The following is a 9,860-nucleotide window of genomic DNA, read 5'->3' as shown; positions in this document are numbered from 1 at the left end:
TGGTTAATTACAAATTTTTATGTTAATAACAATTATTCTTAATTACTACTTCTTATTTTTTATAACAATAATAATTATTATTCACAATAAAAAAATTACGGTTAAAACAGAACTCGAATTTCGACTCGGGACCCACAATGGAACCATTGCAAATTCACAATGGAACCATTGTGGAGCCACAGTAAGAACACCGCTAAACCACCATCGAACCACAGTCAAACCACAATAGATTCATAAGAAAGCTTTTACTTAACCACGGTGGAACCACGATGGCAAAACGTCACAAAATCCACAGTGGATCCACTGTTGTTCCACAGTACATCCCGTGTAGCTCCTCTGTGGACCCTTCATGTACCCACCATGGATCCTTAGTGATTTCAAGACCGCGAGGGCAGTATTATGTTCAATTGTGACAAATTACTGATGTAAAATAATGACTCTCAAATGGCATCGGTATTACGTACGACCGTGACTTGTCACTGATGTAAACGCATGATGTTAAACTTACGTCGTTATTACATACAATGATGGTATTAATGTTACGTAATATTGTAGTTTATATATTATGTTAGTTGTACGTAATATCTAAATCATTTCCGTGAAATCATAGAGAAGAAATAAACTTACATCAGTATGATGTCAAAATTATATCACAAATTTTTACATCATCTTTGGATCACAAGACAAGTCAATTTTACGGCATATTTACGTAGAATATTGTGACATTCCTATGACTTATTAATGACGTCATATTACAGTCATGTGTTCACTGCACTGATAAAAAATTTAACTTGATTCTAGAAAAAAGATCTTGAACCAAGAGAACCATTTTAAAGGAAATCATTTTCTTGAGTCAAGAGAAAAAATTCTTAAGTCAAGAAATTATTCTCAAATCAAAAATTTTCCTCTTGACTCAAGAAAACTATTATTTTCAAAATGGTATTCTTGATTCAAGATTTTTTATTTTGAATCAAGTTAAATTTTTTATCAGTGTGGGTTGTGACAATTTTAAATCGCCAGCATTTGCTACAAATTGTTGGTGGAAAAAATGCGTCAGAAACCAACAAGCCATTATAATATAAGTAAGTTATTTATAATTTTCAGTCAGTTTCTTGCACAAGGCACAAACGTAGATGGAGACGCTAGAAACTAAGGATTTTGAATAAGCTCTGCAAAAGGAAACTTGCTCGAGCCCGTGTTCTTTGGGCATTTCACGCGAAATCGACCACTGTAGAGTTTTTTGGATTTGGATTAAAATTTATTCTCATTTTTCTCGAGCAAAAAACTTCAGAAAATGAAATAGCTCTTTTCCAAATTTTTGTTTTTGAATAGAGTTCTTCAAAAATTAATTTAAAAAAATATTTTAAGCTACCTTCCTCGCTTTTTTTACAATTAAAGAAAAAAAAATTAGAAAAACGGTTGACCCTACACAGAAAAAAAGATTTCTTGACTGGAGCATAAAATTCTTGGCTCAAGTAAATTTTCGGGTGCCCGAAGGAAGACCGAAGCTGTCTTGGCCGAAGTAAAAATTTTTCTTGAAATTCTATTCTTGGTGGAAGTAATTTTTCTTAATTCAAATTATCATAAATACTTGATACATTAAATTTTTATATTGGATCAAGATTTTTTTTTTTTTTTTTTTTTTTTTATTGAAAAATAAAGAAAGGCTCGAGCTATGCGCTCACTCTGCCGTAGTTACAAGGTATTACAAAACTTACATACTAGAGCTCTCTTTGAGCCATAATAATGAATTATAGATTTCTATATATTTCTTATTATCTAGGGATCCATCTTCAGGATGATATAGGCATTATAAGGCTCTAAATTTTAAATTTATCTTAACAATAAAACTTCATTATCTGAAGCAAAAATATTAAAATATAAGTATTAAATATTAATGTTAATAGAATTTATAAACTTGGATATTGGTATCACAGCTATTAGATTCATTTCACTTAATAAGGCTTCGATATCATAAGGCGGAAAAATTTTTCCTTTAACAAGATCGTGAATGAAACCATTTCTAGCTTCCTCATATAGTTTACATTGCCAGAAGACGTGGTTCGGTTCTTCTGTTGCCTCACCACATGGGCATTGATCAGAATTGACCATTTCAAAACGTTTTAAACTGTGAGCTAGGGACGTATGTCCACTTCTTAATCTATTTATAGAGACAATAGTTTTTCTTCGAAATTTGAAATTGTGAAACCACGGATTTGCGCTTTCTGAATAAAATTTGTTGAAATAATTTTTACCTTTTTCTTTTCCAGTGATTAGACACCATTGATTGAATTTGTTTTTAATTTAAGTTTTCCAAATTGCTCTAAAGTCAGATGCAGAAATTAATAGCTGAGTATCTATACCGTTTTTTGCACTATCTTTAGCTGCTTGATCTACTAGTTCGTTGTAAGTAATGTCTTTATGCGCGGGAATCCATACTAATTTAATTTTCTTGTTGAGAAGACTGAGTCTGTAAAGCTGATTTTTAATTATATAAATAATGGGTTTTTGTTTTTCTGAATTGACAAAATTTTTAAGAGCTGATAGAACACTTTTGGAGTCGTTAAATATATAAAATTCCTTTTGATTTCGGTCGAAAAATGTCTCTAATGTAGTAGAGATAGCCATTGCCTCTACTGTGAAGATTGAGGCAAATTTTACAGTACAAAATTTATTTATTTCTCTTGTTCGAGCATTGAGATTTGCAAATCCTGCGAACTCATTATTATCTATCTTAGAGCCGTCAGTGAACCAGCAACTAGCTTTTCTCAATTCATGCCTGAAAAGGTTTTCAAACTCTAGTCTTGGATTGGGAGCTTTTTGAATACTTATTCCAGTGTCAAGATCAACATCGGTAATAAACCATAGAGATTCATAAGAGAAGTTGTAACACCAAGGTTTATCTGAGCAGGCAATATAATGTTGAATTGGTATTGTATCTTTATATGCAAAAAGCAATAAGGGTCTTGAACCCCGAAACAGTAAAGCTGGGTTTTCTCTTCTCGCTATGATATGGTCTAAAATTGGAATAAGGGGATGTTTTGTATTTGCTAATAGTTTGGTAAGGAAGTTATAACATAGGTACTGCATCCTAAGATGTATTGGAGGTTCCTTGGCTTCAGCGAACATAATATTAGTTGGAGTTGATTGCCTATAGCCCATGGCTATTCTCAATGCTTTATTTTGAATGATGTTTAGCTTTTTGAGCGATTTTTGTGATAAAGGATGAATCAGGAAACCACAATATTCCATTCGAGATCTAACCAATGCTTTATACAATCGTAATAATACTGTAGGATCAGCTCCTCTCCACGTGGTCCTAAGATAGCTCAGAATAGAAGTTGCTTTCAAACATTTTTCCCTGATATGTCCGATTTGAGCATCCCAAGCTAATGTGTTTTCAAAATATATACCGAGTAGTTTGAGTATCGATTTTGACTTGATTCTCTTGGTATCAATTTCTATAGACCATTGCTTGGAGAGTTCAAGTCCACTGTCGTTAAGAAATCTGAGAACGTCTACCATGGAGATTTCAAGAGCTTCTATTGCGATTCTTGGGTCTCTGTCTTTTTTTATAAAAGTTGTAACGGGGGTATTTATTCCCGCCGTTCCATAGCAGCCTTAATTTATTAATTAGATGTTAACTATCCATACCATGAGATTATTATTTTAAATGTTAAATTTAGGGCGCCACCAGGTTGTTATAACGGTGTCCTGGAAACCGTAAGAACATGAGAGATAATCTACAGGGCAGAGAGAATTAGGAAATTATTTGGAAATGAATAAAACTAATAATTCGCGGTTACCAATTATTTATTTTACAAATCACATTCACACGCACACTATAATTTCCATTGCAAAATTTCTATAATATAATTCCTTAATTTATATCCGCGAAGCAGAGGGGAAACCGTACCATAATTCACGGGTATGTAGACCATATGACCTCCAAATTCTTTTACCAATTTCCGTATTACAAAATGACCAATTTTATTGTAAACTTCTGATATAGAGGCAAAACCGTACCATTTACCAGAAGCTACTCGTCAACTTTCTCAACCTATTACCAAAATTTAGGAAACTTCTGATATAGAGGGGAAACCGTACCATTTATCAGAAGCTTCTTGTCAAATCTCACTCTCTATCACTCATAACCCAAACCGAATTAATTAAAACAAAATATTAACTTTATCTAACCGAACTAACAAATTTATCCGGTGGCTATTTTCAATACAATAGAATTACATGACGCTAGTAAACGTGACCTTGTGATTTTAGATGCGTAGTTAAAACGTTCTGCGTAGTAACAAAACCATATCACCACTTTCTTATAAAACCTGCCGATTAACAACCAATAACGAAACTACTTAATCGAAAATTATTAATAAATAATTAAATTAATTTAATAAAATTGACGATAAAATGGCGCGTAATTATCTTAACATAAAACTCGCCTCAAGGTCAATTAATATATTCCGGGTGTCGGACCACAGAATTCTCCAGCAATTTTATTTTACCCAATAATTAATTTAATTTATTTAACCCAATAAAAAATTTATTTAAACCTTGTCCAGAAGAGTAAATAAGACCGGGTGCTAACCACAGTCGAATTTTACCCACGAGACTTGACAATGTACCTTGTAATCGACGAACTACTTCCCGTCAACTTACAGCCACGGCTTTGTTCCGCTGCCGCCTCGTCGTTACTCGTACTCTCGGGGATTTTGTACTGCTTCCAACCGCAACAATTATTCCTAGACGAACCAATTGGATTAGTATAATGTAATTTATTAATTAGGAATAATTAATAAATATTAAACATCGCTTGCGTTCCAATTAAGTGAACGTGCGACTGGATATTTACCTGCTTATTCCAACTGCGTCCGGAACGTTCGGTAGTACAACCTCTTCTCCCTTGTCCACCGGCCACCAGGGGGACTCGTCTCGGCTTGAAATAAAATACTAGTTTGGTTAGCACTTAGGTATCTAAGGCTGAGGGCGCTTCGTTCGAATGAAGTGCTGCTCCTAGCGGGTTAATGCCATTTCTATAGTCGAATGTAAAAAAGTTCCTAAATTAAAAAAATTAATGTTTAAAAAATAAAAATAAATAAAAAATCTTTTTTTTTAGATCTTTAGTTGTTAATTGGATCCTTAAGCAACAAAAGATGACAAATAACATCATTTTTAATTTTAAACAATAAATTGTCATCCTCAAATTCGTGGCTTTTAATGTACATTTAAATAATTACCTGTAAGCTTTGCTTTGGCTATGCGGAAAAATCACAAGCGCCGGGGCAAGGCCGGGAGAGTTCAATCCAGGGTTACCAAACCTCGGGTAATTACCCGAACTGCGGGTAAATTTATCTCTTGCTGGTAAGGCAGCGGGTATTTCAACCATGGGGAATTTTCGGGTATAACTAGTAATTGTCACCTTGATCTAACGTTGAAAGCTTCAGGTTATATTTTCATATTACACATTTGCACTTCTACATTCTACATTTTACTTGTTCCTTAGTTTATTCCTATTTAAAATTTGCTTTGAATCAGACAATTGAGTTCAACTCATAAATTTTACTCGTAAATTATTGGTCATGATAATAAATGAGTCAATCAAACGTTAAAGAATTGATACCGTTACTTGATGACAATAATGAAATGCGTCGAACTGTTACTGGCAATTATCTTTTTATTCTTAAACCTGGTAAGTATAAAATAATTATTCTAAAAATAATAGATCATCAAATTTTTATTTTAAAATAATGTATAAATGTTCGTTGTTATTTTTTAATGTAATCAATATTATTAATATTAATTTGTGAAAAAATTTTTTTAAGATGGAGTTATAATCAGTATTGAACCTGTTCATATTGTCGACGCAGATAAAGATTTGAGCAGCGATACATCTCTTGAGAATAGTTTTTCGTTAATTGATGAAGAAGTACACAGTAAGTATTTTATGTTTAATATTATAGTTTTCATCTTCTAATATTTATTTAATTAATTTTAACTAGTTCATGACGAAAGGTTAGCTGAATCAGACAAACGAGAAGAATAAAATCTGCAAAATGGATCGCTAGTTAAAGAAGAATCCTAGTCAAGGTCCAGTCACTCCTAATTTATCAGACATTTGCAACATTGTATCTCTCCCTTCACCAAGCAGTGATAGTGAAACAGATTCATCGGCAACTATAAAAAAAGTAAAAGTTAAAAGATTATCGCAATCACAACGCTCATCAAAACAAACTAAAAACAAATTCCAACGAAGTTGGCTTCAGGATGAAGAATTTAAGGGTTGGTTAATGAAGCATGATAAAACTAAAAATGGGTATGAGATGGCTTTTTGTAAGATTTGCGATAAAATCCTTACTTGTCACAAAAATGATATTCGACGGCATAAAAATTCTCACGCCCATAAAGACAATTCGACAGGAATCCAAATTTCTCAAAAAATGCCTGAACAATGCAAGTTTGAGACATCAGTACGAAAAGCCGAACTATTATTTGCAGGAATTTTAGTTTCTCAAAATATAGCATTTTCTTTTATGGATGTTTTGAGCCCATGTTTAGCCAAAGCATTTCCAGACTCTGAAATAGCTAAAAAATTTTCTATGCGTCGAACAAAAGTAACTCAGATTGTAAATAATGTACTTGGTGCTAATTTAAAAGAGGATCTTTATCAACAATTACAAACCCCCGGATGCTTTTACTCTGTGATAATGGATGAAACGACTGATAAAACTACCACCAAACAATGTGCTTTCACGGTGATATTTTTTGACGAAAAAAAAGAACAAATTACAACACGGTTTTTGGACATGGTGGAAATAAAAAACAGCGGTACGGCGAAAAATTTATATGAGTGTTTGAAACTTTGTCTAGCTGAAAAAAATATAACTGCGAATCTCATCGGCTTTGCATCGGACACTACATCTGTAATGGCAGGATCTAAGCATTCTATATTTACATTATTGAAAGTGGACTTTCCAAATATTGTAATTGTGAAATGTTCATGTCATATGATTCATTTAGTGGCGTCAAAAGCGTGTCAAAAGCTGCCAGAATCGTTAGAAAGTTTATTAAAAAAATTAAGCAGTCATTTTCACAAAAGTAGCATTAGACAAGATCGACTACGAGAATTTCAAGAATATTTTTCCGTGCAATCGCATAGAATCTTGTCACCTTCAAATACTCGCTGGTTAGCGTTGAAAGAATGTGTTGATCGAGTTCTGGAGCAATACACGCCGCTGAATGAGTATCTCAGAGAATCTGTCTTTAGTGAACCAACTGTAGCAGTTAATGAAATGCTTGAAATAATGGAAGATGAATTTACTAAGATATATCTTGAGTTCATGTCGTATATTTTAGAAATTTTGGTCGACTTTAATAAGTTATTTCAGTCTGAAAACTCACTGTTACATATTTTGAAATCAGAAACCGAAAAAATGCTGAAAATTATTTATTGCAACTATTTAAATATTCACTACGTGAAAAGTAATGACGTCTTCACATTGAATCACGAAAATGTCGAGGAGTTTGTTCCACTAGAAAAAATATATTTTGGAGTTTCGGCATTCGCTACTCTAAGTGACCTGAAAAAAGAGAATTCTTTTCCAGAATTTGAAATAAAAGAAAAAGAATTCTTGACTGTTATTAGAGATTTCTATATAGAGTTGGCTAACTTGATTAAACGATATTTTAAATTTGACGATGATTTATATTCTATAATATCCATTGTAAGTCCAGAAGAAGCTCAAAAGTTCAGCAAGAAAAGTCTTTAGGATGTCTTGATTCGTTTCCCAATTCTAAAAGACTATGTTAATCCTCAAGCTCTAGATCAAGAGTGGCGAGAACACGCTCTTCTTGATTACGAAAAGTTAGGTTTAGATAGTGATCAGATAGCAGAAAAGTACTGGGTTAAAGTTTTCAATCTTAAAAATAAATTAGGTGCAACTTTATTTCCTAATTTAAAAATTGTCATGCGTTTGTTACTAGCTCTACCATTTTCAAATGCGAGTGTTGAGCGCGTGTTCAGCGCTCTTAAAATTTGTAAAACAGATTTAAGAAATCGAATGGATACCTCAACTATCGTTAATAGTTTAGTTATTCGCGAAAGCATCGAAAAAGACGGTGGGTGTAAAGCTTTTAATCCCAGTATGAAAATGATTAACACGGCTACATGGCCAAAAAAATCTGAAGACTCAACATAAATATTAATTGATCAGTAATTTTATACTACTAACTACAATAACATAAATCCTGTGATTTAATGATATCATTTTAAATAATATATTTTAAGTATAAATAATAATTAATCAGTCAAGTTATACTACTACTAATTAAAATAGTATAAATCCTGTGATTTAATAATATTTTATATTATTTAAATAATACATTCTAAGTAAAAATAATAATTAATCAGTCATTTTATACTACTAATTAAAATAGTATAAATCCTGTGATTTAATAATATCATTTTATATTATATTCAAATTTATTATGATTATATTATAAATATAATGTAACATTTTTAAATAAAGTTGAATGTGCATGTAAAAAAAAAACTTGAATAAAAATTTTATGAATATCAATTTTTTTATTCAAATTTGAATTTGGCGCTTTATTTTATTCGTTCGAGTAAATTCGGGTATTTCATCGAACTCCTACGGGTAATAGAAAAAAAATTATTGGCAACACTGATTTTAACGTCAAAATTCTGAACGAAACTAGGTTATAGACAAAATTGAGAAATAATTCAGGTACCCCTTCTTCTTTGAGTCTTTGAATCAAGATTTCTGGTAGAACATTATCATACGCTCCTTTAATATCAATTGATAGCACAGCTACGACTTCATTTTCATCAAAGGCATTTAGAATTTCGGAATTTAGGAGTGTGAGGTTGTCTAAACAAGACTTACCTCGTCGAAAACCAAATTGTCTATTTGGGAGTTTTTGATGATGCTCTAACCACCAGCAGAGCCTGAGATTAAGCATTCGTTCTAGAGTCTTCAGGAGACAGTAAGCCAGTGAAATTGGTCGAACTTTTTTGCCATCACCTTTAGGTATAAAATAGACAAGATGTTCACGCCATTCATTTGGGAATGTCCCCGTGAGGAAAATCTCATTATACAGAGTAAGAAGAAGTTTGCGCAATTTTTCTGGGAACCTTTTTATGATTTGATAATCGATGCCATCTATTCCAGGACTACTGTTGGTATTCCCTTTGTCAATAGCTACTTCCAACTCTTCCAGGAGGAAAGGTTGATCTAGAAATTGGTCGCCTATTTCGTTGTAGAAGTCAGGTTTAGCTAACGGGACCCAGGCTGGATACAACTGTTCTATTGCGATGTTTACATTATTAATTATTTCTTTTGAGTACTCGTTTGCTATACTTGAAGTATTCCACCTACTTTTTAATTTTTTAAGCTTTTTCCAGATATAAGAGGGGTTGGTGTATTTATTTAAAGTATCACAAAAGGTCTTGAAGCTTTCTTTTTTGATTTTTGCTAGTTCTGTTTTTGTATTGTGTTCAGCTATAACTAATTTGCGAAAATTGTCACTCCCTGATTAAGAAATCTAATTTGAAATGATTCAAAGAGACGCGGTTTTGATCATTTTAAATCATTCCAAATTGTATGGATCATTTGACTTTCAAGCATAAATTTTGGAACGAATTATTTTAAATCATATCAAATTAGTAAATAGAGTAGTATTTTTTGATGATTTGGAATAATTTGAAATGATTTCAACTTTCAAGTCATTTAAAATTGAATTGAATAAGAAAATAACTTCAGAATTTCCGGCTTCTCAGACAATTAGAAATTATTTAGAATAATTAAAACGTTTGAATCATTTCGAATTGA

This window comes from Cotesia glomerata, linkage group LG2, assembly GCF_020080835.1.
Source record: "Cotesia glomerata isolate CgM1 linkage group LG2, MPM_Cglom_v2.3, whole genome shotgun sequence".
Lineage (NCBI taxonomy): Eukaryota > Metazoa > Arthropoda > Insecta > Hymenoptera > Braconidae > Cotesia > Cotesia glomerata.
The sequence above is the reverse complement of the archived record's forward strand: the minus strand, read 5'-3'. Positions refer to the sequence as shown.